The 8,917-nt window shown below is 42.0% G+C and overlaps 2 non-coding genes across 2 annotated transcripts; both read left to right on the forward strand.

Moving 5' to 3' along the window:
- Positions 1-4,973: 4,973 nt before the first annotated feature.
- Positions 4,974-5,055, forward strand: trnas-uga (transfer RNA serine (anticodon UGA)). Its single transcript has one exon. It is a non-coding gene; the product is annotated as a tRNA-Ser (tRNA).
- A 3,461-nt stretch (positions 5,056-8,516) lies between these two features.
- trnas-uga (transfer RNA serine (anticodon UGA)) lies at positions 8,517-8,598 on the forward strand. Its single transcript has one exon. It is a non-coding gene; the product is annotated as a tRNA-Ser (tRNA).
- The last annotated feature ends 319 nt before the right edge of the window (positions 8,599-8,917 follow it).

The following is an 8,917-nucleotide window of genomic DNA, read 5'->3' on the forward strand; positions in this document are numbered from 1 at the left end:
AAGGGATGTTACGGTTTTGTGCTTCGTTTTAATAATTAAGCTGGGCAGATGGAAAGCATATCGGTGGGAGAATCACTGCAGTGCACCCGCGAAGCTGAGAACTTCGTGGATAGCACGTTTCTTGATATGGTCACCTCGCAGCTTGAACGTGTGCAGGGTGAGAATGAATGTGCGGCCGCCAGACTGAAGAGGAGGAACAGCCAGGTAATTCAGGATTCAACTGAGTTCTTCTAACTCTCCACCAAGCTTTCTGTTCTGTGTACTGGTGTGGGGGTGGGTGGGTGAATCGTTCTTCGGGGAATGCAGCCAGAGCCATGTCCACGGCACCACTGCTGGCTCTGCTGCCCAGGAGGTAGGAAGACGAGTGGGAGCAATATTGTCAAAAGATTCAATAGTTAGCCGTGCAGACACGCCGCAGACATCACTCCAGAATAATATGTTGCCTCCATGGTGTCAGGGTCAAGGATATAACTGAGCGTTTGCAGGGGATGCTGGGCGGATATGGTGAACAGCCAGAGGACTTGATACATTATGATACCAATGTCACAGGTCGCAAGTGGGATGAGGCACTGCATGTTGATTTGCGGGAGCGAGAAGGGGGATTAAAAAGCATGAGGTGCAGCCTTTTTTTTGTGGTGGAGGAGAAGCGAGAGATCATGGCGAAGATGCTGCGAATGTTTGTGACGGAGAAGCGGCCACATATTTTGGCGGAGGAGCACTGACATATCGTGGTGGATGTGCAGCGAATACTTTTTTTGCAGAGGAACGGAAAGAGATCGTGGTGGAGATAAGGTCAGAGATCGCGGTGGAAATGGAGCGAATGGTTGTGGCGGAGGAGTGGTGAGAGTTCGTGGCAGAGGTGCAACAAATGAAGGTACGAGGCACAGAATAGGCGACGGCCCAGGGGCAGCACGGGCTATCCCACACTGCGAAATGTGTGTGCACTAGGTCCATGCAGCAGAGCAGTTCTCCAGTGATCCAGCTTAACCCATGCCACGAGATAAACTCCAAGCTCTGTCAAGTCCCTATGGTGGCTTATGTGCAAAGGTCACCACACGTTAAAAACATCCACTCGCAGGCATTTTCCACCCCTTCAATTTGTGAACTGGACTGAATTGTCGGGTCCTTCATTGAAACAACTGTAAACACATGCTGAAACAAGTCACCCTTGTTCGAAAGATCGTCTAAGTTGATGATAAAAAGTTAGTAATTTCGGCTTATGCCCGGTGCCACGTGTCAGCGAGGAGAATGATATTAGAGCATTTACGATAACATGACGGAAAGAAGAGCAGGTACGATAGGTCAACATTCCTGGTTACATGTTTGTCAGGCAGGTGAGAGGGGGGATAAAACCTAGGGGAGCGGGGAGGTCGCAGTATTGATTAAGTAAACAATTGCAGCTGTGAGGTGAGATAATGTGTTAGAAGGATCTTCAATTCAGGCTATATGAGATAAATTGAAGAATATAAAATGGGCTGGGAGTGAGTAGAGATGCCCAGAGGTAGATCGACGAGCAAATATATAGGCAAATGTCTAAGAAGTGCAACAATTGGAGGGAAATTAAAGTAGGCGATTTCAACTACGCTAAAATTAACGAGGATAGAATTGGTGTGAAAAGTATAGCGGGTGCAGAATTAATTCCTGAAAGTGATTTAGGAGATCATTTTTAGCCAATATGTAGCAAGTCCAACATGATAGGGGGCGGTTCTGGGCTTAGATTGCGCGAATGATGCTGAGCAGGTCGAAGGTGCATCAATCGGGAGCATTTTGGTGCTTGTGATCATAACTCAGTTAGATATCGTGTAGTTATGAAATTGACAAAGTTACATCAGGAATATAAAATCTCAAGTTGGGAAAAGTCAATTTTGGCAAACAGAGATCGGATTTCGCCAAAGTGGGCTGGAAATAGCTACTTGAAGGCAAAAACTGTGTTAGAGCATTGGTAGGCATTCAAAGAGCAGATCCTCAGGGTTCAGGACAAATATGCACCTTAAAGGCAAAGGGTGAGACTAACAAATCTAAAGCCCCTTGATGTCAAGGTGCTTGCAGCGCAGAATAAAGAAAATAGGGGTACATATGCCAAAGCTTGGGCTCAATAGTTCAGAAACTCTAGAGGAGTAAAGAAAGTGCAAAGTTAAAATTTAAAACGAAATTGGGAAAGCAAAGAGAGATAATGAAAAATATATTGACAAGTAAATCAAGGAAAATGCAAAGATTGACAAATACATTCAGAGGAAAGGATATCAAAAGAAAGTGTAGGGATCATTAGAGACGATAAAAGTAATCTATGTGTGGAGGCAGAATATGTGTGTACGCTTTTAATGAATACTTTGCAACTGTGTTCTCAAAAGTGAGGGGCGATGCAGACGTTGCAATCGGTGAGAAGTGTGAAATATTAACTGAATTAATCATAGTGAGAAAGGTAATATTGAGGAATGTAATAGCTTTGAAGGTGGAAAACTCCACAGGGCCGAGAGAAGGAAAAGAGGAAATAGTACAATGTCTGATCTTTATAATACTCTCTGGGTACAGGTGTCATGCCAAAGGACTGGAGGACTGCTAATGCCGAACATTTGTTTAAAAATGGATAGATGAAGAATTAAAGACCAGTCAGCCTTATCTCGGTTGTGGGAACATTATCTGTAAAGATTCTGAGGAACAGGATAAATATTCATTCAGAAAGATACAGATTAATCAAGGACAATCAGCATGGATTAGTTAAGGGAAGATCGTGTCTGCGTAAATAGATTTCATTTTATGAGGAGGTAACAAGTGCATTTTTTTGTAGTGCATGTTGATTTTCGCAAGGGTTATGACAAGGTCCCATATGACAGACTGCTCACGAAAGTAAAAGCCCATGGGATCCAAGGCAAAGTGGCAACGCTGATTCCAAAATTGTTTCGGAGGCAGGAAGCAAAGACCAAAACGTGTTTTTGGAACTGGAAAGCTGTTCGAGGGAGGATCCGCAGGACTCCGTAGGAGGATCCCTTTTCTTTGTGGTATGTATCAATGATTTAATTTGAATGAAGGGCATAGGATTGAAACGTTTGCAGATGATACAAAAATTGTCTGTGTGGTAGATAATGAAAAAAAGCTTTGTTGAATGCAGGAAGATATCAATTAAGTGGTCAGCTGGGCAGAATCGTGGCTTATGGAAACCAATATGTAGAAACGTGACGTAATAAATTTGAGGACGGCGAACCAGGCAAAGGGTCGCACGTTAGATGGCAGGACACTGAGAAGTGTAGTGGAACAAAGGGAACTTTGAATGCATGTCCACAAATCCGGAAATGTTGCAGGACAGGCACAAAATATCGTGCAGAAGGCATACGGAATGCTTTCCTTAATTTGCCGAGGCATAGAATACAAGAGGGATGATATGTTAGAGGGATAATCAAATGTATCATATGGGTCAAATTGATCCATAAAAAAGAGGCGATCACACTGCTGCGTGTGCATTAACGACCGCAAAACTATGGGAGGGAGATGGCAGATAAAATATGTCGGCAAATTGCCGTGGGACACAAACCATAGGATAGTAATAGTCGGGGATTTTAACTATCCAAATATTGGGACACATATAGTGTAAAGGGGAGAGAGTGTAGAATTCTTAAAATGTATTCAAGATAATTTATTTCACACAGTATATAACAAGTCCAAGAGGAGATGTGGCGGTTTTGGATTTTGTTTTGGGAAATGAAACTTGGCAGGTTGAAAGGGTATCTGTGGGAGAACAATTGGCTGCTAGTGACCATAATTCAGTCAGATTCAAGGTAGCTGTTGCTAAGGAAAATGATGGTCTGGAATAAAAGTCCCAAATTGGGAAAAAGCTAATTCTGCCAAGTTGAGGAGTGTTTTGGCCACAGTGGACAGGAAACAGTTACTTGTAGGTAACTCATTTTCGGAACAGTGGGATGCCTTCAAGGAGGAGATCAGGAAGGTTAACGCCAAGCATGTACGCTTAAAGTAAAAAGCTGTGAAAAATAAGTCGAGATGCGCCTGGATGTCTAGTGACTTACAGGAGAGGATTAAGAAAAAAAAGAACGCTTTTTCAGATACCAACGGCTAAATACGAATGAATCTTTTGAGGAATATAGAAAGTTAAGAGATTATACTAAAGATGATATTAGGAATTCTGAGAGAGAGCATGAAACATTGTTTGCTCGTAAAATTAAGGAAAACCCAAAGATGTTCTACAAATATATTAAGAGTAAGATGGTAACTAAAGAAAGTATAGGACCTCTTCGAGACCATGGGGATAATCTTTGTGTGGAGGTGCAAGATTTTGCTGAGATTCTTAATGAATAATTTGCATCTGTTTTCAAAAAGAATGGGGCAATGCAGATACTGCCATCGAGGAGGTGTGTGATATTCTGGATGAAATAAACATAGAGAGAGAGGAAGCATTCAGTTTTTTTAGCAGGTTTAAAAGTAGATATGTCTCCAGGCCGGGACCACTTCTATCCTACTTCAACTCATCCTATTCGCATAACCTTCTACTACTTTCACACTCATGTGCTTAGGTTGCTCCCTCTTTAAAGCATCTGTGTTCGTCACCTCAATTCGTTATCGTCTTAGCACGATCCACATTCTGATCAATCTTTGGTGAAGAAATTACTCTTGAATTGCCCACTGAAGTAATCGGTGTCTGTCTTTCATTGATGACATGTAATTCTGAACTCCTGCACAATAGCAAATATTTTCTCCACGTCGACGCTATCATAACACTTCATAATATTAAAGACAATATCTGCCTTGACTTTCGCAGAGAAAAGCTCTCCAGTCTGTTCAATTTTTCACGGTAAGTAAATTCTTCCAGTTCTGTCCGAATTGCTTCCTGTTGTGCTGTGAGATTCAATGATTCTACGATTTAGTTTTCACATCGACTGGGAGATACAAGAGGGCAAGCATGTCGACCAATTGTCTTAATTTTTCAAACGACCATTTGATTATTAAAATAATTGCAAAATGTAGATGTGATAGCCGAGTGGTTAAGGCATTGGACTTGAAATCCAATTGGGGTTTCCCGCGTTGGTTCCACCCCTGCTTGCAGCGATTCCCTGACGAGATGACTGAAACTGAGACTCAACCGAATTTCCTGAACTGCCTTTTGTTAAAATGATTGATGCATACTTATTATTCGAATTGGAAACAATCATAATTTACTAGAATCAATAAGTGATTGTTTGATTGTTCGGAACTTTTGTAAAGAGCATTGAGAAATATACACAGAAAACAGCATTAAAAAAGTGCATTTTTTAAAGAGCCTTGCAATGTTTGACAGGAAACCACATTCAGCTGATGAGCTGAACAAGTTTAGGCAGTACTCAAACCTACAATCTTCAGATAACATCAGTGTTTGCATAGAAGTCAGACTCTTTCTCCATTAAGCCACGCTGCTCCTGCAGTACACAGCAGACTAATATTGAGAATGAGCGATGATTCACGGGAATTTTATTTATTTCAGTTCCATACTGAGAACGCAAACCAATCAGCGGCAGTGGGCCATTAACTGATTGAAATGCGATAAGTCCCAAATTCACGAAGATAAGCGAATTGTTCATTAAATGCTGGAAACAATCAGTCTTTCCACCAGCTCTTATCAGAACTAAGATTTTGCATCATTGCTTCAATATTTTGCAGGGCCCTTGTGAGTTTTGTTCCTAAATGTTCAAGCTTCTCTGGAATAACAAAGCTAAAGTACTCGCAACACCGCCCTCCCCCACGCAAAAATAAAATGTCCCGTACGGTGATGGAACCCGTGGCCTTCACGTTAACAGCACCATGCATGAACCATCTGAAATAACCGGCCCTACTGTCGCGTACTTTTAGCGGTGGATCTAAAAGAATAAACCGAGCATTTCTGCAGCGTCGTTCACCTCAGGACTTCCCAAAGCGGTTCACAGCCAGCTAAGTAGTTTTACAGTGTGGTCACTTTTGTAAGGTAGGAAATGCAAAAGAAGATTTGCAACAGCAAGAACCAACGATTTTATAGTGAACAGATGTGGGTTGAAGGATGTACATTGGCTCCATGACACCGGAGTGAACTCTCCTGCTCTCCTTCCGAATAGTGGGCGTGGGATTTTTAAGTCCAGTTCGGAGGGCAGACAGGGTCTCGGTTTAAGATCACAACCGAAAGTCAGCAACCTCGAAAGTGCAGTGCTGCATCACTACTGTCGCTCCGACATTAAAACACCTACTTGACCTCCTCCTCACCAATCTGTCTGTCGCAGATGCAACTGTCCATGGCAATATTAGTAGTAGTGAACACTGGACAAACCTTGTTGATACCAAGTCCTGTCTTCACACGAAGGACACATCTGCATCGTGTTATCTGGCACTACCACCGTGCTATGTGTGATAGATTCTGAAGAGATCTAGCAGCTCAAAGCTGGGCATTCTTGAGGTGCTGTAGGACATTAGCGGCAGCAGAATATTATTCCACACAATCTGTAACCTTATGTCCAAACATATACCTCACTCTACCGTTACCTTGTAAACAGAGTACCAAACCTGGGGAGCGCCTCAGCCTCTTTTTTCAAGTGAAAGTAGACCCAGCATGTTCAACCTTTCCTGATATGTTTGCACTGACTGTTTATGCATCATCCTTGTAAATCTACTCTACATCCTCTCAATGCCTGTATATGCTTTTTATAATATGGCGAATGGAACTGTAAGCAGCATTCTGTGTGGTCTAACAAAGGTTAAATAGATGTTTAGAATAACGTCACTACTTTTATATTCTGTCCGTGTAGAAAAAAATAATCTCGTTTTCTTTGCCTTTTGTATAGCCTTGATAACCTGTGTTTTAACTTTTAGAGTTTTGTGCATTTTTCTTCCGTGATCGCTTTGATCCTCCACGCCACCCAGACTGACATCCTTAAATAATATGCAACCACCCTATTTTCAGAACAAAATATAATACCTCACATTTATATGGTTTGAAATTCAAATGTAAATTTTTCATGACATCCTGTAATTTGTTGCAGTCCTCCTCAATTTTGACCACCCCCCCTAATTAGATATCACTTGCAAATTTCGAAATTTTGTTTTTGCTTCCTCGTCAAATTTTCAATATACCTTTTGAACAACAATGATCCCAACACAGGTCGTTGTGGAACACCACTACCCACCTTCTTCCAATAGGAAAAGCTCCATTTTAACACTACTCTCTGCTTTACGTCTTGAAACCAGCGAGGTATCCATTCTTCTAGTTGTCTCCTGATTCAGCATTCTATAACCTGGGCTTGAGGGTCTTCTTGTTCCTGTGCAACAATCTATGGTCCCAGTGTTTTATTTGATTAAGTCAAGCATGTAGACTTCGTTAGGAAGGGCAGCATTTGTTGCGCATCTCTAATTGCCCTCGTTAAGGTGTTGCTGAGCAACCATATGCAACTGAATGTCTCGCCAGTCCATTTCAGCGGGCAGTTAAGTGGGTCTAGAGTCACATCTCGGCCCAGACTTGTAAGGTCGGCAGATATCCTTCCCTAAAAGATACTAGTCAATCAGATTGTTTTGTTACGATAATGGTCACCATTACTGGTACTTTTAAATTCCAGTCTTATTTAAATAAATTTAAATTACCGTACTCTAGTGGTGGGCTGTAATTTTCTCTCTCTGGATTACTAGTCCAGTGAAATAACAGACATGCGACTATGATTGGCCGCCAGTGTAATGTGCTCGAGTGGATGAATGACTCTTCCTGTTTCTGGTCAACAGTTGGAGCTAAGGAATGTCAAACCCCCTGGATGGTGAGTGAATTATCATGTCACTATTATTGGTCTCCGCCTGTTTAATGTCCTCGAGGGTCCGAATGACTCCCCCTGTCCCTGTGTGAAACAACAGAAAAGTCCTTTATTGTAAACTGCCTCGGGTGTGCACCGGATTTATTTGATTCCCACTTCGGTTAAGAACAAGTTCCGACTTCCTGTATTGCCTAAAGGACATCCGACAGTGGCGCACTCTGGTGTCAGTTAACCTAAGTATAAATGTATTACCCTGTTCATCATGTTGCGTGTTGGAATGGCAAACCCCTAGTCCTATGTAATATGCTCGAGGTGTTGAATGGCCTCATCCTATTTCTGTGCAACATGTTCGTGGGTTTGCCATTGCCTTCTCGTCATCTGTGCTGCAGGTTCGCGCAACAGAATAGAGTTCTACTGTTCATCCTCATGTCCCTTGCAACTGATTTGAGGGGTTAATGGACTCCGCCTGTCACAGGCTCGATGTCTTGCTCCTGTTACTGCGCAAACGACTCAGGGCGCCCAGAGATTTTAAAGGATAATTGTGGCCTTTGTGTAACAGCAAGAGATGTGCTGCAGTTTCACATCTCTGAAGTTTTGATTTGCTGCAAAATTGATTGTGCGTAGCAGCAAACATAAAACTCTGACGTAAAATCCGTCTCTGGTGGTATTCAACCCCACAATTTTTCAATACCTTATATTATATTAACTCAAAGTCTATCTGTCTGATATTTTGAACCGATCATTGGACTGTTAAAGCATATCACTAATGAAGTTGCGAAGGCCGAGTGGTTAAGGCGTTGGATTTGAAATCCAATGGAGTTTTCCCACGCAGGTTCGAAGCCTGCTTGCAGCGATTCTATGGGAAGTGGTTCCTTATTTAATTGTTTACGTGAGGATAGCGCTGGAATCTCATCACATTTCCCTTTATTGCACTGATAGATGCGAATCTGATGTTGGAATTGTAAACACTATTAATTTAGAGGCATTAATTAGTGATGGTTGGTTTGTTGGAAACGATTTTCAAAGATCAGTGAGAAATATACACAGGAGACAGAATGAAAAAATGCATTTTAATGATGAGTCCCTGCAATGTTTGGAAGGAAATCACCTTCAGCAAATGAATGTGAACATGGTTTGACTTTAAAAGTGGAACAAGATTTGACAAAAGCACC

The sequence above is a fragment of the Pristiophorus japonicus genome, unplaced genomic scaffold (genome assembly GCF_044704955.1).
Source record: "Pristiophorus japonicus isolate sPriJap1 unplaced genomic scaffold, sPriJap1.hap1 HAP1_SCAFFOLD_33, whole genome shotgun sequence".
Taxonomy (NCBI): domain Eukaryota; kingdom Metazoa; phylum Chordata; class Chondrichthyes; family Pristiophoridae; genus Pristiophorus; species Pristiophorus japonicus.